General features: G+C 45.9%; 1 pseudogene; it reads left to right on the top strand.

Moving 5' to 3' along the window:
- Nucleotides 1–3,413: 3,413 nt before the first annotated feature.
- Nucleotides 3,414–13,642, top strand: part of LOC115476894 — a 29,303-nt pseudogene continuing 19,074 nt past the window's right edge.

Raw genomic sequence — 13,642 nt, 5'->3', positions numbered from 1 at the left:
CACTCTTAAGGAATTCTATAAATGGTGCTCATAATGTTTTAAGAATGATGAACAAAATGTAAAAAAAAAAAAGACTAGCATATGAAAGAAAAAATTATAAGAAGAAAGAACTACGGTTGTATATATTACAGTTTTGCTTTGAGGTATTTTGGGACTAAGGATTGAGTTCATAAGAACATAAGAGTAGCCATACTGGGTCAGATCACTGGTCCATCTAGCCCAGTATCCTGTTTTCCGAACAGTGGCCAAGCCAGCTCACAAGCACTTGGCAGAACCCCAAATCGTGGCAACCAGGGGCGTAGCCAGACACTGAATTTTGGGTGGCCTGGGCCCAAGATGGGTGGGCTGAAGACTCCACGTATTCCACAGTGATTTGGTCTCTCCCTCTCTTGCCTGCATACCATATGGTCTTTCAAACATCCCGCTCCCCTGCATACCTTTTTAAATAGCAGGTTTTTTTCACCGGAGCGAGCAGAAATTAATACACATTGCTCATGTTGGCCCCATAGCCTTCCCTCTGATGCAACTTCCTGTTTTCTGCATAGGTGGGAATACATCAGAGGGAAGTAGGGTTACCATTCGTCGGATTTCCCCCGGACATGTCCTCTTTTTGAGGGCATGTCCGGGGCGTCCCGGCGGATTTTGCCTGCACCCACGTTTGTCCGGATTTTCTGGACAAACGTCGGCGCGGGTGCGGGCAGGCGCGTGCGTGTGGGCGGTGCGATCGGCGCCGTGGTAACCCTACTCCCGTCCCCTCCCCTTCCTTACCATGTTCCCTGGTGGTCTAGTGACGTCTTCGAGGCAGGAAAGAGCCCCCTCTTTCCTGCCTGGAGCGCTGCCTCCCCTGTCTATCATCCTCCTCGGTCTGGCTGGGGATTCAAAATGCCGCCGAGAGTTGAACTCTCGCGAGGCCACTTCAACTCTCGGTGGCCATTTTGAATCTCCAGCCAGACCGAGGAGGATGCAGCAGGCAAGGACAGGCAGCGCTCCGGGCAGGAAAGAGGGGGCTCTTTCCTGCCCCGAAGAGAAGACCCTACTAGACCACCAGGGCTAGATAGTTAAGTGAGGGGGGGAACCATGTGACGGGGGCGGGGAATAGAGGGGCGGAACGAGGACTCGAAGGGGGCGTGGCGGGGGGCGGGGTATGAGGCGTGGCGGGGGCGGGGTAGGGGGCGTGACATGTGTCCTCTTTTTCAGAGGACACAAAATGGTAAACCCTAGAGGGAAGGCTGTGGGGCCGGTGTGAATAGCATGTATCAGTCGCTGCTCGATGCAGGCAAAGATCTGCTATTTACAAGGTATGCAGGAGGAACAGTTGTTGGGAGTTTTCAGCTGGTGTGGCTTGGGGATCCCTGCCTGCCAAATCATAGGTGTGCTGCTACTGGGTGGGCCTGAGCCCAAAGAGGGTGGGCCTGGGCCCACCTGAGCCCACCCTTGGCTACGCCACTGGTGGCAACACTCCATGCTAGAAATCCCATACTCCATACTCATACTAGATGCTTCCCATGTCTGTCTGAATAGGAGACTATGGATTTTCCTCCAGGAATTTGTCCAAACCTTTTTTTAAACCCAACTACTCTAACCGCTGTTACAACCTTCTCTGGCAAAGAGTTCCAGAGCTGACACTAACGATGTGTTCTTTTTAACCACACTGTAAGGTGGCAGTTACAAACATCTTGCGGTTCATTTTTTCCCCTTGGTTCAGAGATTTATAAGTGGATTCAGTTGTGATTCTCTTTTTAGTTGAATTCCAAAAAGGCGGGCGGGGTACCAGACAAGATCAGTGCTAAGTGTGATTCCATACCGGGCGAACTCTCTTGATAGAATAATAATCTGCACTGATTCTCTGGGTGCCAGACTTACACTGCTGAAAACCTGGCACAAGTACTTACACAGAACTATGACTGATGTAAATGCTAAAGCATTCTTTATGCATGTAGATGTATACGCTAAGGGACCCTTTTACCAGGGCTGCCGAGAGGAGACTAGGCGGGGCCGGGACAAGGCCGCTGCGCCTCCGCCCCCCCCCACCCCCCCCCCCCCCCCCCCCACTGCTGCCACCCCCCCCCCCCCCCCCACCCCCAACCCCCTGGTCGCCTCCCCCTCGCTGCTGCATTCCGCGGTCTTACCTGTCTGCCTCCACGGCTCCGGGCCCCCTGTATTCAAAGCGGCAGTCGCAGATCGCCTCTCTTCTGGCCTTCCCTCCCTGTGTCCCGCCCTCGTCTGATATAATTTCCGGTTTCCGCGAGGGCGGGACACAGTGAGGGAAGGCCAGAAGAGAGGTGATCTGCGACTGCCGCTTTGAATGAAGGGGGCCCGTAGCTGTGGAGGCAGGCAGGTGAGACCGCGGAATGCAGTGGCAGGGGCAGCGGCGCCGGGCCCCCCTTGGAGGCCCGGGCCTGGGGAATTTTGCCTCCCCCCCCCCCCCCCCCCCCCTCGGCAGCCCTGCCTTTTACTAAGCTGTGGTAAAAGGGGTCCTGTGCTACCATCAGCGTGTGTTTTTGATGCACTTGAGGCCAACTTTTACTGCAGAGGGTAAAAGGCTGTCTCTACGGCCATTTCGGGGGGGGGGAAGGGGAGTACTTACCACCACCTATTGAGGTTGCTATAAGGGCTCCCGCACTAACCCAACAGTAACCAGGCAACATGTGGCATTGTCCAATTACCACCAGGTAAGGCACTGGCGCTACAAAATAGAAATATTTTTGTAGTTCCAGATTGTCACACAGCAAGAGCCCATTGCCATCACATTCCCTTCTGTAAAAGGGCCCCAAAAGAATTTGTAATCTAGGCTTGTGAGGACTCTGCCATATTTTGCGGTAAACCCTGCATTGTACGTGCCCAAAGTGAAGGATGAGCATGGGACCTGCACACATACTTCCATTCTAGTTGGCATGTTAAAAGAGGTCATTTACATCCACAAATGGCCACTTACATGCATACATGACTAAAAATGTCAGCATTTGCCACACATTCTTAGCACCTACAGTTGGTCAGCTACTCATTCAATTACCCTTAGCACTGTTTCTTGTAAGCTGAGCAGGAGTTCCTCCAACTCCATTGCTACCAGTAGGGGGCGGTGCTTCAATGTTGTGTTTTCAATTACTAGGGGACAGGTAGGTTCCCCGGAGTCCTCCAGAGTTTGTCTGTCATTCACTATTGAAAATGTGATAGTGAAATATCATCCCCCACTGGCAGGACCATAGGTGGAGGACTTCTGCTCAGCTTAGAGGGAACAGTACCCCCTAGCACTACTAATTAACCCTTCCAGTCTGTATTGGCCATTAAATTTTACCTTGTATCCTTTGATAAAAGTTATTCAGCAAATAGGTTCTCATTATTCCTTACCGCCAATGATGCCACATATAACAACAGCTACTTTTGCTTTCGGGGTTTTTAGGTGATAGCGTTATATGCCTGACAATAGGGAACGACGGGAGTACCTTATGGAAGAGGTTGGAATGATGTTTGTAGGAACTGCATCCCAAATAGACTACAGACTATGGGATTTTGGTCAGGTTAGTGACTAAAGTCGTTAAGTTCTTTCTGGGTATCACCAAGAAAACCAGCAAAGTATCATTTCCTATGTGCAGTCCACGTGACGTACGGCGTCAGAAACAGCTGATCACGCCAGGAACTGCATTGAATGAAGGCGCTACTCCGGCGCCGAAGAACTAGGTTCTCGGCTGGCGGGGCCAGCTAACAACAAGGTATTTGAAGCAGCGTGGCAGGCGGCGACGGCGGTGGAGGGTTGGTGGCGGGAGGGGGGTTCAAAGGGATCGTCGGGAGGGGGCCAGAGCCAAATCAATGGGGGCCCAGGCCCCTCAGGCCCCACGTAGCTACGCCATGGGTAGGGGAATGGGAGGGGTGTGTATTGGGATTAGCGTATTGTTTAGTGTGGGAAATGTAATGGAGGGGTAGGAAGAGGGATGTACTAGAAAGGATTAAGTAGGGGAGCATATTCCAGGTTAAAGTTTTTACTTTTAAGTGTTTATTGGTTAAAACCTAGAATCAAAAGCCTTATGTATAATTCCCAGTGAGCCTATTGTTAAAGTGAAAATAGTATTTTTTAAGTCTTTTTTCTTTTCTTTTGCAGTTTGAAGATAATATTTTAAATATCTGCATCCAGATGTTGGACCGGAGCATAAATTACCGCCGTAACCCAGGGGCTGATATTTCCAGAAGGAATGATCCTATCTATGTGGGCAGAGTGCTTAGTGCCATGGTGAGAAAGGATATAACTTTTATTTACTTGTTTATTATGATTTCTTTATTGCTATTTAGGATTGGCCCTGCAGCTTTTCAGTAATACCTCAAAATAAGTTACATTCAGATAAACGAGAGGCCTCATTTACTAAAACATGTTAAAATCTGGCCTTAACACGTTTTAACAAGGGAGTTTCCCTTGCGCTAAACCCAGATTAAGGGCCCTTTTACAAAATGTGAAGGTGCCTACCAGTGGCATAGCTACGTGGGGCCACGGGGGCCTGGGCCCCGTAGATTTGGCCCTGGACCCCCCTGCCAATGACCCTCTCGACCCCCCCTCCCGCCGCCAACCCGCCGTTGCCGTTGCCTAACTTTGCTGGCAGGGGGCCCCAATCCCCACCAGCCGAGGTCCTTTCTTCCGGGGCAAGGCTTCGTTCTGTTTCTGAGTCTGATGTCCTGCACGTGCACTACCGCCTGTCTACCGCATGCCCTGGCTGGTAATTCCATTTTTGACAAGCGAACAAAACACGTGGTAGAATATTTTCTATTTTCTACTGCAAGGCGCTTACCCGGTGGTAATTTCCAGTTTACACGCGTTGGCCACTTACTGCCTGGTTAGAGTATGAGACCTTACTGCTACGTCAATGAGTGGCAGTAAGGTCTCAGCCCGAAAATGGACTTATGCTGGTTTTAATTTTGCCACACGTCCATTTTCTGGCACAAAAAAAAAATGCCTTTTTTTCCACGCGCAATGAGGAAATGGACCCGCATAAGTCCAAAACGCGCAGCTATACCAGTGCAGGCCACTTTTAGGTGCACCTTAGTAAAAGGGCTCCCCAAAAAATCGGGCTGAAAAACCGCACTTAGCGCTAGTCTATAAACCTCGCCTAAAGTTAGGTGCAGTTCATAGAATACTTGTAGCACCCATTCCTATGACTAAAATTTAGGTGCAACCATTTACTCCAACTAAAACTTCGTATAAATGCCCGTGCGTGTAATTTTTAGAAATGCCCATCACCCACTCATGCCCCTCCCATGGCTACACCCCCCATGTTAGAATTCACATGCACCACTTTACAGAATATGCTTAGAAAGTTGCATGCGTAAATTCTAATTAGTGCCAATTAGTGCTTGTTAGGGACGATTATTGGTGCCGATTAGCTTGTTAACCAATTAAGTTGCGTGTGCAATTTGGCTGCACTGCCAATTGTGAGCATGCAATGTTTAGTGTTATATATCGAATCTGGGGGTAAATTTGTGTTAGGGCTTAATGCCCTTTAGTGAAAGGGCCACTAGATATTCCATTTACATATCATTAATTTCTGATTTACTGTCCCTCTCACCATTCCCTTTCTCTTATATGATTATATCACTTCCAGGTCAACAGCAATGATGATAATGGAGGGTGCTTGGAAGCTGGAGTGGAAACTATTCAAGGGAAGAACCCAACCAGCTGGAATGGAAGTGCCTCCATCTTGCGCCAATGGCAAAGCAGTGGATTTCAGCCTGTCAAGTATGGACAGTGGGTCTTTGCAGGGGTGTTATGTACAGGTATTTTCTAATGTGAAACAAAGCACCAATAAAAAATTAATTAGGAAACACCAATATTTCAAATGTAGAACAGAATGAGTCTAAAGTATTTCTGTTGGGCTGATCTCATAAAACCTCAAGGGATCCCATGAAATTTGATGAACGACTCAGTAGACAGAAGGCTTTAAAGAATTTGCCTATATAGGGGGCAAATTTTAATGAGCTGCATTGCCCAAAAGTTTATGGGAACTCTCTGTAACAAAGTAACATAGTAACATAGTAGATGACGGCAGAAAAAGACCTTTACGGTCCATCCAGTCTGCCCAACAAGATAAACTCTCATGTGCTACTTTTTATTTGTACCTGTCCTCTTCAGGACACAGACCGTATAAGTCTACCCCGCACTATCCCCACCTCCCAACCACCAGCCCCACCTCCCACCATTTGTCTCTGGCACAGACCGAATAAGTCTGCCCATCACTACCCCCTCCTCCCAACCACCAGTCCCGCCTCCCACCACCGGCTCTGGCACAGACCATATACTGCCCATCACTATCCCCTCCTCTCAACCACCAGTCCCGCCTTCCACCAACGGCTCTGGCACAGACCGTATAAGTCTGCCCAGCACTAGCCCCGCCTCCCCCCACCAGCTCTGCCGGTATATACCAGTATAGCTTTAGTCCATCATCAAGACAAACTATTCAAGTAGCTTCTTGCTGAAAACTCTGCTAATGGTAAATAAGTACAAAAGTACCCTTGGCCCTTGGTCTTCACTCCCATTCTTCCATTCACCATTGAGTCAGGTTTTTAGGATGTAACTAATACATTTTCATAAGAGAAAGTTTGCCTACTGACTCCATCGTATAGATCTCTATTGGTGACCCTTGAGGCTTGAAAGTGAGGGCCCAGGCCATAGACTTTATCCCTGCTAATGGTTTTGGAAAATTAGGTTTACTATTATTGAAAAATCAGAGCTTCTCACAATACTTCATCTCATTTTTTCTGTCCTAGAATAATATATGACCGTTTCTAGGAACAGGTGAGTGGAGGAATGACCTAATGCAGGGCTACTCAATTCCAGTCCTTGAGGTCCACAGACAGGCCAGATTTTTAGGATATCCACAATAAATGTGGACGAGAGAGATTTGCATACTGAGGAGGCAGTGCATACAAATCTATCCCATGCATATTCATTGTGGATATCCAGAAAACATGGCCTGCCTGTGAACCTTGAGGACTGGACTTGAGTAGCCCTGGCCTAATGGTTAGAGCAGTGGCCTGTGAACCAGGGAGACTGGGGTTGATTTACATTGCAGCTGTTTGTGACTCTGGGCAAATCACTTGACTTTCCTTTGCACCTGGTACAAAATAGGTAGCTGTATATAAATGTGTAAACTGTTTTGATTTTAACCACAGAGAGGCAGTTTACGAAATCCTACTTCCATTGAGATAGCAGATCCAAAATGTTGAGAATGACTAATCTTTCGTGTCATGGGTCCATAAGCAAGCTGAAAAAGTCAAGGGGCCCTTTTACTAAGCTGCATAAGCGTCTACGTGTGCCCAATGCACGCCAAAATGGAGTCACCGCCCGGCTACCGTATGGCTCTTGTGGTAATTTCATTTTAGTGTGCGTCCAATATGCACGTCCGAAAAAAAATTTTTTCAGACGCGCATATTGGCGCGCACCAAGTGGCATTTGACACGGATAGGTCATTACTGCTTGGTTATGGCATAAGATTTTACCGCTAGGTCAATGGCTGGTGGTAAGGTCTCAGACCCAAAATGGACGCACAGCAATTCATTTTGCCACACGTCCATTTTTGGAAAACATTTTTTAAAAGGCCTTTTAAAAGTGGAGGAGTGGCCTAGTGGTTAGGGTGGTGGACTTTGGTCCTGGGGAACTGAGGAACTGAGTTCAATTCCCACTTCAGGCACAGGCAGCTCCTTGTGGCTCTGGGCAAGTCACTTAACCCTCCATTGCCCCATGTAAGCCGCATTGAGCCTGCCATGAGTGGAAAGCGCGGGGTACAAATGTACAAATCTTTTTTACAGGTGCACTGAAAAATGATTCTGCACGCGCCCAAACACGTGTCTACGCTACCGGAGGCCATTTTTTCAATGTGTCTTTGTAAAAGGGCCCCTAAATGTTTAAACTTCGTTAACTGTTATTTTTTTTTTTTTTTTACATAAAAGGATGAGATTTGGACTGTTGTATTACAGGTTGTTTTCTCTAACAGAATTCATTCAACCTCATTTTTTTTGTTCTGGTAACTTTAGTAACCTTTTCCTAGAGGTAGTCACATATTTTTAAAGAATTGGTTGCAATGTCTGATTCGATCCTTGTCTGATGTCTAGTGCACTCTAGTGGTGAAGAGAGTTTTATAGATCAAGAAAACTGCATATCAACAAGAGGTCAGTCAGATTGTCTTTAAAAATCAAGAGCAACTTCTGTAATTGAAATGAAACTTTTTTTTTAAATTTCCAGCACTAAGATGTCTTGGAATTGGGGCCCGCTGTATCTCAAACTTTGCCTCTGCCCATGACACAAATAAAATTTGAAGATTGGAATCTTACGTTGATGTGTCTGGAGTGCCTGCAGGCATGCGTGATGACAGCATTTGGTAACTATCAGCATCTCAACATATTTAACTTCACAAAGGTCCCACATAGGACAACTATCCTGCTTATAATCGAACGAGAAAAACGCCCAAGTTCCGACCTAAATCGGGAGATGGACGTTTATCTCACAAAAACGAATAACGCGGTATAATTGAAAGCCGAACTTGGACGTTTTCAACTGCACTCCATCGCGGAAGCGTACAAAGTTGACGGGGGCGGAGGCGTGGTGAAGGCGGGAATGGGGCATGGTTATCACCCGAACAGAGATGGGTGCCTTTCGCCGATAATGGAAAAAAAGTATGCATTTGAAGCTAGAATTTAGGGCACTTTTCCTGGACCCTGTTTTTTCACGAATAAGGCCCCAAAAAGTGCCTAAATGACCAGATTACCCCCAGAGGGAATCGGGGATGACCTCCCCTGACTCCCCCAGTGGTCACTAACCCCTCCCACCACAAAAAAATGATGTTCACAACTTTTTTTTTCACCCTCAAATGTCATACCCACCTCCCTGGCAGCAGTATGCAGGTCCCTGGAGCAGTTGTTAGGGGGTGCAGTGGACTTCAGGCAGGTGGACCCAGGCCTATCCCCCCCCCCCACCTTTACAATTGTGCTGTAATGCTTAGTCGTCCAACCCCCCAAACCCACTGTACCCACATGTAGGTGCCCCCCTTCACCCCTTAGGGCTATAGTAATGGTGTAGACTTGGGGCAGTGGGTTTTGAGGGGGATTTGGGGGGCTCAACACACAAGGGAAGGGTGCTATGCACCTGGGAGCTCTTTTACCTTTTTTTTTGTTTTTGTAAAAGTGCCCCCTAGGGTGCCCGGTTGGTGTCCTGGCATGTGAGAGGGACCAGTGCACTACGAATCCTGGCCCCTCCCACGAACAAATGCCTTGGATTTTATTCGTTTTTGAGCTGGGCGCTTCATTTTCCATTATTGCTGAAAAACAAAAACGCCCAGCTCACAAATTGTCGAAAAAACATGGACGTCTATTTTTTGCGAAAATACGGTTCGGTCCGCCCCTTCACGGACCCGTTCTCGGAGAAACGCTCATGGAGATAGACGTTTTCATTCGATTATGCCCCTCCACTTAAGTGCACACTATATCGATCTTAGAGGTTTGAATGTAACAAACTGTGGGCCTGTTTACTAAGCTGCGCTAACGTTTTTAGCGCACGCTAACATTAGAGCATGCTGACCATATAGATGCCTATAATAGTCCTATGATTCAAATCAAATGATCCTGTTTCTCACCAGCGGAGGCTTTCACTCAAAAAAGTTACACATCCCAGTGCTAAAAATTCTTCTTAACACTCAATGGTATGTAAAATAAAAAATGATTTATTCACTTATAGAAAATATCAGGACCCACGTCAACATGGTCACGTTTCACCATAGCTGCGTCAGGACACTGGCCCTAAATACATAAATATGCCCAATTCAATACATGATTCCATTATTTCAAAATCAGTCATAGCATAACACGTTCTAACGGATACATTCACATACCTGGTATAAAAACACTGACACTTCACGGCGTTGCATGTCATTTACAAGATGGCGCTAACGCCTAAACGCCACCCACCAAACCGGAAGTGAAAATCAGCAGCAGCAACGTCACAAAAGAGATGCCCAATACGAAACTCCATTTTATTCCTTGTAACTAATTTCTGAATGCCACTACCCTCTATCCCATATATACCCTATGGTATATTCCTAGGGGCACCTACACAGTTAGCGTGAGCTAAACATGCTAACACACCTTATATAAACAGGGCCCTGTGTTTAACTTCCCTATTGTTGTAACTTTATAGACAGGAACAGGTTGATATTCATTGGTGGGTTTAAGGAGAAAGAGAGACTCCTGTCTACTTAAACTATTGAGTGGGCCAGTGTATTTATACCTGGAGCAATGAATGGTTTAAGTGGCTTGCCCAGGGTCACAAGGATATCGAAAATGTTTATAACCGAAATTAATTCAAATATGATACATATCATTGTGGAGGAATGTTTCTCCATTAATAAGACTGGCCATCTTGCCATACAGCTTTGGTCACTTTCCATGTCAGAAGACAATAGTAAATAGTTTGACAGCCCTGGGATCTTCCACCAAGGTGGTCCAGTCATTCATTGTCCCATTCCATTGCTATTGTTACAGGAATTTTCATGTGTGGAATGAAGGTTGGTTTCGGCGACCTGACCTTGGACCATCCTACGATGGATGGCAAGTTTTGGATTCAACCCCAGGAGACTAGTGGTGGTAATCCAAGATTTATGCATGAATACTCTCTCTCTCTCTCCTCTCTCTCTCTCTCTCTCTCTCTCTCTCTCTCTCTATATATATATATATATATATATATACTTATGACTATCTATTATCCTTTAATTATCTTTTCTACATGTGTAAAGCACTGAAAGAGAAACTTTAAATCCCGAATTAGAAAACAGCGAGGGGATTTGTAGCGGAACGTCAGGCTAGGGAAGCTGCATATTTTGCCCTGGATTCTATATATGGCGCTTTGGGTTGCATGGACAAATCTGGACACACATCCAATTTTGCACGCGCAGCTTAATTGATTAACGAGCCAATCAGTCCTGATAATTGGGCAATAGCAAGCAATTACCGGCGCAAATTGACAATAATTTGAATTTATGCGCACATCTTCTTAGGCATATTCTATAAAAGGGTGCACGTAAATTCTAGTGCGCAGATCGAAAATGGGGCATGGGTGGGGGGGTATGGGGGGTCAGGGCATTTTAAAGTTATGCACTTATTATAGAATTAGTGGCATCCACGCCTAATTTGCACGTGGGAATTTGCACCAGGTTTTCATTGGGTGTAGCGCCTAATGTAGCTGTGACTTCCAACTCTAAGCGCGTTCTACAAACCACGCCTAACTTTAAGCATGGTTTATAGAACAGCGCTAACCGCTATTTTTTCGTTACTGATTTTTTAAGCACCACTTACAACATCTACCCCTTTATGCCTATTTGAAATGCTAGATATAGATTTCTGGGGATTAGCTGAGAAGAGAATCTCACAGGAATGACTGCATGAGAGAGTGAGAGGCGGTTTGGTGCACCAAGATGGTGGTGGCTGCACTGAGGAGAATGACAACCTCCTCGGTGGACTGACATCAGCTTTGTGACGTCATGGCATCTCCTGTTCATCAAACTCCTTGAGTATCTCCGATATTCAGAAGCAGTATCCCGATATTTACCTGGTTAACACAGGCTTTTGTTGTCCTGATACAACTGCGGTCACTTTTCTTTTCTTTCCTTAGTCTGAAGACTTTTCATAAATTATTATTGTAGTGTAATAAAGTTTGATGCAACTGGTGGGACCTTTTTGACACCCGATAAGACAGTGCAAGTTAACGCATGGGTTTGGAATAGCTGGCGCAGGCCCTATGCAACATAAAAGTTTTGAAGTCTTTTCTCTCTCCCCCCCCCCCCCCCCCCCCCCCCCACCAGGTTTGCTTTTATGATTTCATTAGTTGGGTGATTACTTTTTTTCTATATAAACAAATTAGATAATTAAGGCGCTAATGAACGAAACCACAGGATTTCCCATGGGTTAGCTGCTTCTTTCTGAAGAAAAAGGTTTGCTGCAAGTGAGATCCATAAGAAACTTGCATATGAAACTTTTTGCAAAAACTACAACTACTACTTAACATTTCTAAAGCACTACTAGGGTTACGCAGTGCTGTACAATTAACATAAAAGGACAGGCCCTGCTCAAAGAGCTTACAATCTAAAGGACAGGTGAGTAGTCAATTCGATAGGGGCAGTCAAATTGGGGCAGTCTGGACATCCTGAAGGTAAGAGTTAGGTGCCGAAGGCAGCATTGAAGAGGTGGCTTTAAGCAGAGATTGAAGATGGGCAGGGAGGGGGAAAAACTAATGTGTGACCATTTTCATGCCCTGGTTGTAAATGAAAGTCAAACTAATGAGCCATTTTGCAAGCTTTCACATTGCAATAGCTTGTTATTCGTGAATTTAAATAAACCTTGATGCATTGTAGGCTACATAGAAAGGTTTTCTACAGCAAGGTGCCAAAATGTTATTTATTTTTTTTTGCAAATAGGGTTTCGCACAGAAAGCCACACTAAAATCCTGACATTTTATCTTTTCTGCTATTCAAGATATTGTCACGCACCTCCTGCAAGTTAGTACAATCACATGAGAGGCGGGAAAAGGATCGAAAAGAACAGTCTGGGGCAGTGACATTAAACACATGGCCAAGACCCATAAATACTGATGAAATAAATAGAAAAGTTTGTGCACCATAATTTCCAACCTTTATATCAGATGACACTTCACGATGAATGTCTGTGCTTAATCATTTATGAAAATAATGGATAACTGTAACTAGTACTATAAAAAAGTCACTTTTATCAACGCTGCATACATTTGGTATTATAACCGGAGCTTTTTTTTTGAGGGGGTACTTGGGGGTACTGAGTTCCGGCATCTTTTCCATTGTCTGCTAAAACTGACCCATGTTTCCCAAGTTTTAATGAAAGAGCTCAGGCTCTACACACCAATTCTGCCTTGTCATAGATTCTATGACTGGTTGCAGGGGGCCTGGCTTGAGGGGTGGGTCTCTCAGTGATCACCCCACCCCTGGAGGGTGACCTGGCATTTGAGTACCAGCACCTTTTCCATTGTCTGCTAAAATTGACCCATGGTCCCCAAGTTTTAATGAAAGAACTCAGGCTCTACACACCAATTCTGCCTTGTCATTGATTCTGTGACTGGTTGCATGTAGAATCTCAAATAGTAGCAACATTCCACGTAGAATCTCAGATAATATCAACATTCCATATAAAACCTCAGATAGTAGCAACAGAATCTCAAATAATTTATTGGATTTTGCTCACACCTTTTTCAGTAGTAGCTCAAGGTGAGTTACATTCAGGTACACTGGGTATTTCTGCATATTCCTGCTCAAGCATCTTTGATTGTTATCAAAATCTAAGGGAAAGGCCCAAAGCATCATTTGCATGGGCAGGGCTTTTTTTTGAGGGGGTACTTGGGGGTACTGAGTACCGGCATCTTTTCCATTGTTTGCTAAAATTGACCCATGGTCCTCCGGGCTATTGACCCTCCACCTTATCATCTACTATCTCTAATCTCCTCCCCTCCATCACGTCCTCCGAAACTGTCGACAAAGCGGTCTCCGCTTACAATACCGCTCTTCCTCTGCTTTGGACACCCTCGCGCCATCCATCTCCCGTCCCACAAAGCGCACCAATCCCCAGCCCTGGCTGACTCCTTGCATCCGTT

Source organism: Microcaecilia unicolor, chromosome 8 (assembly GCF_901765095.1).
Source record: "Microcaecilia unicolor chromosome 8, aMicUni1.1, whole genome shotgun sequence".
NCBI lineage: Eukaryota > Metazoa > Chordata > Amphibia > Gymnophiona > Siphonopidae > Microcaecilia > Microcaecilia unicolor.
The sequence above is the reverse complement of the archived record's forward strand: the minus strand, read 5'-3'. Positions and strand labels throughout refer to the sequence as shown.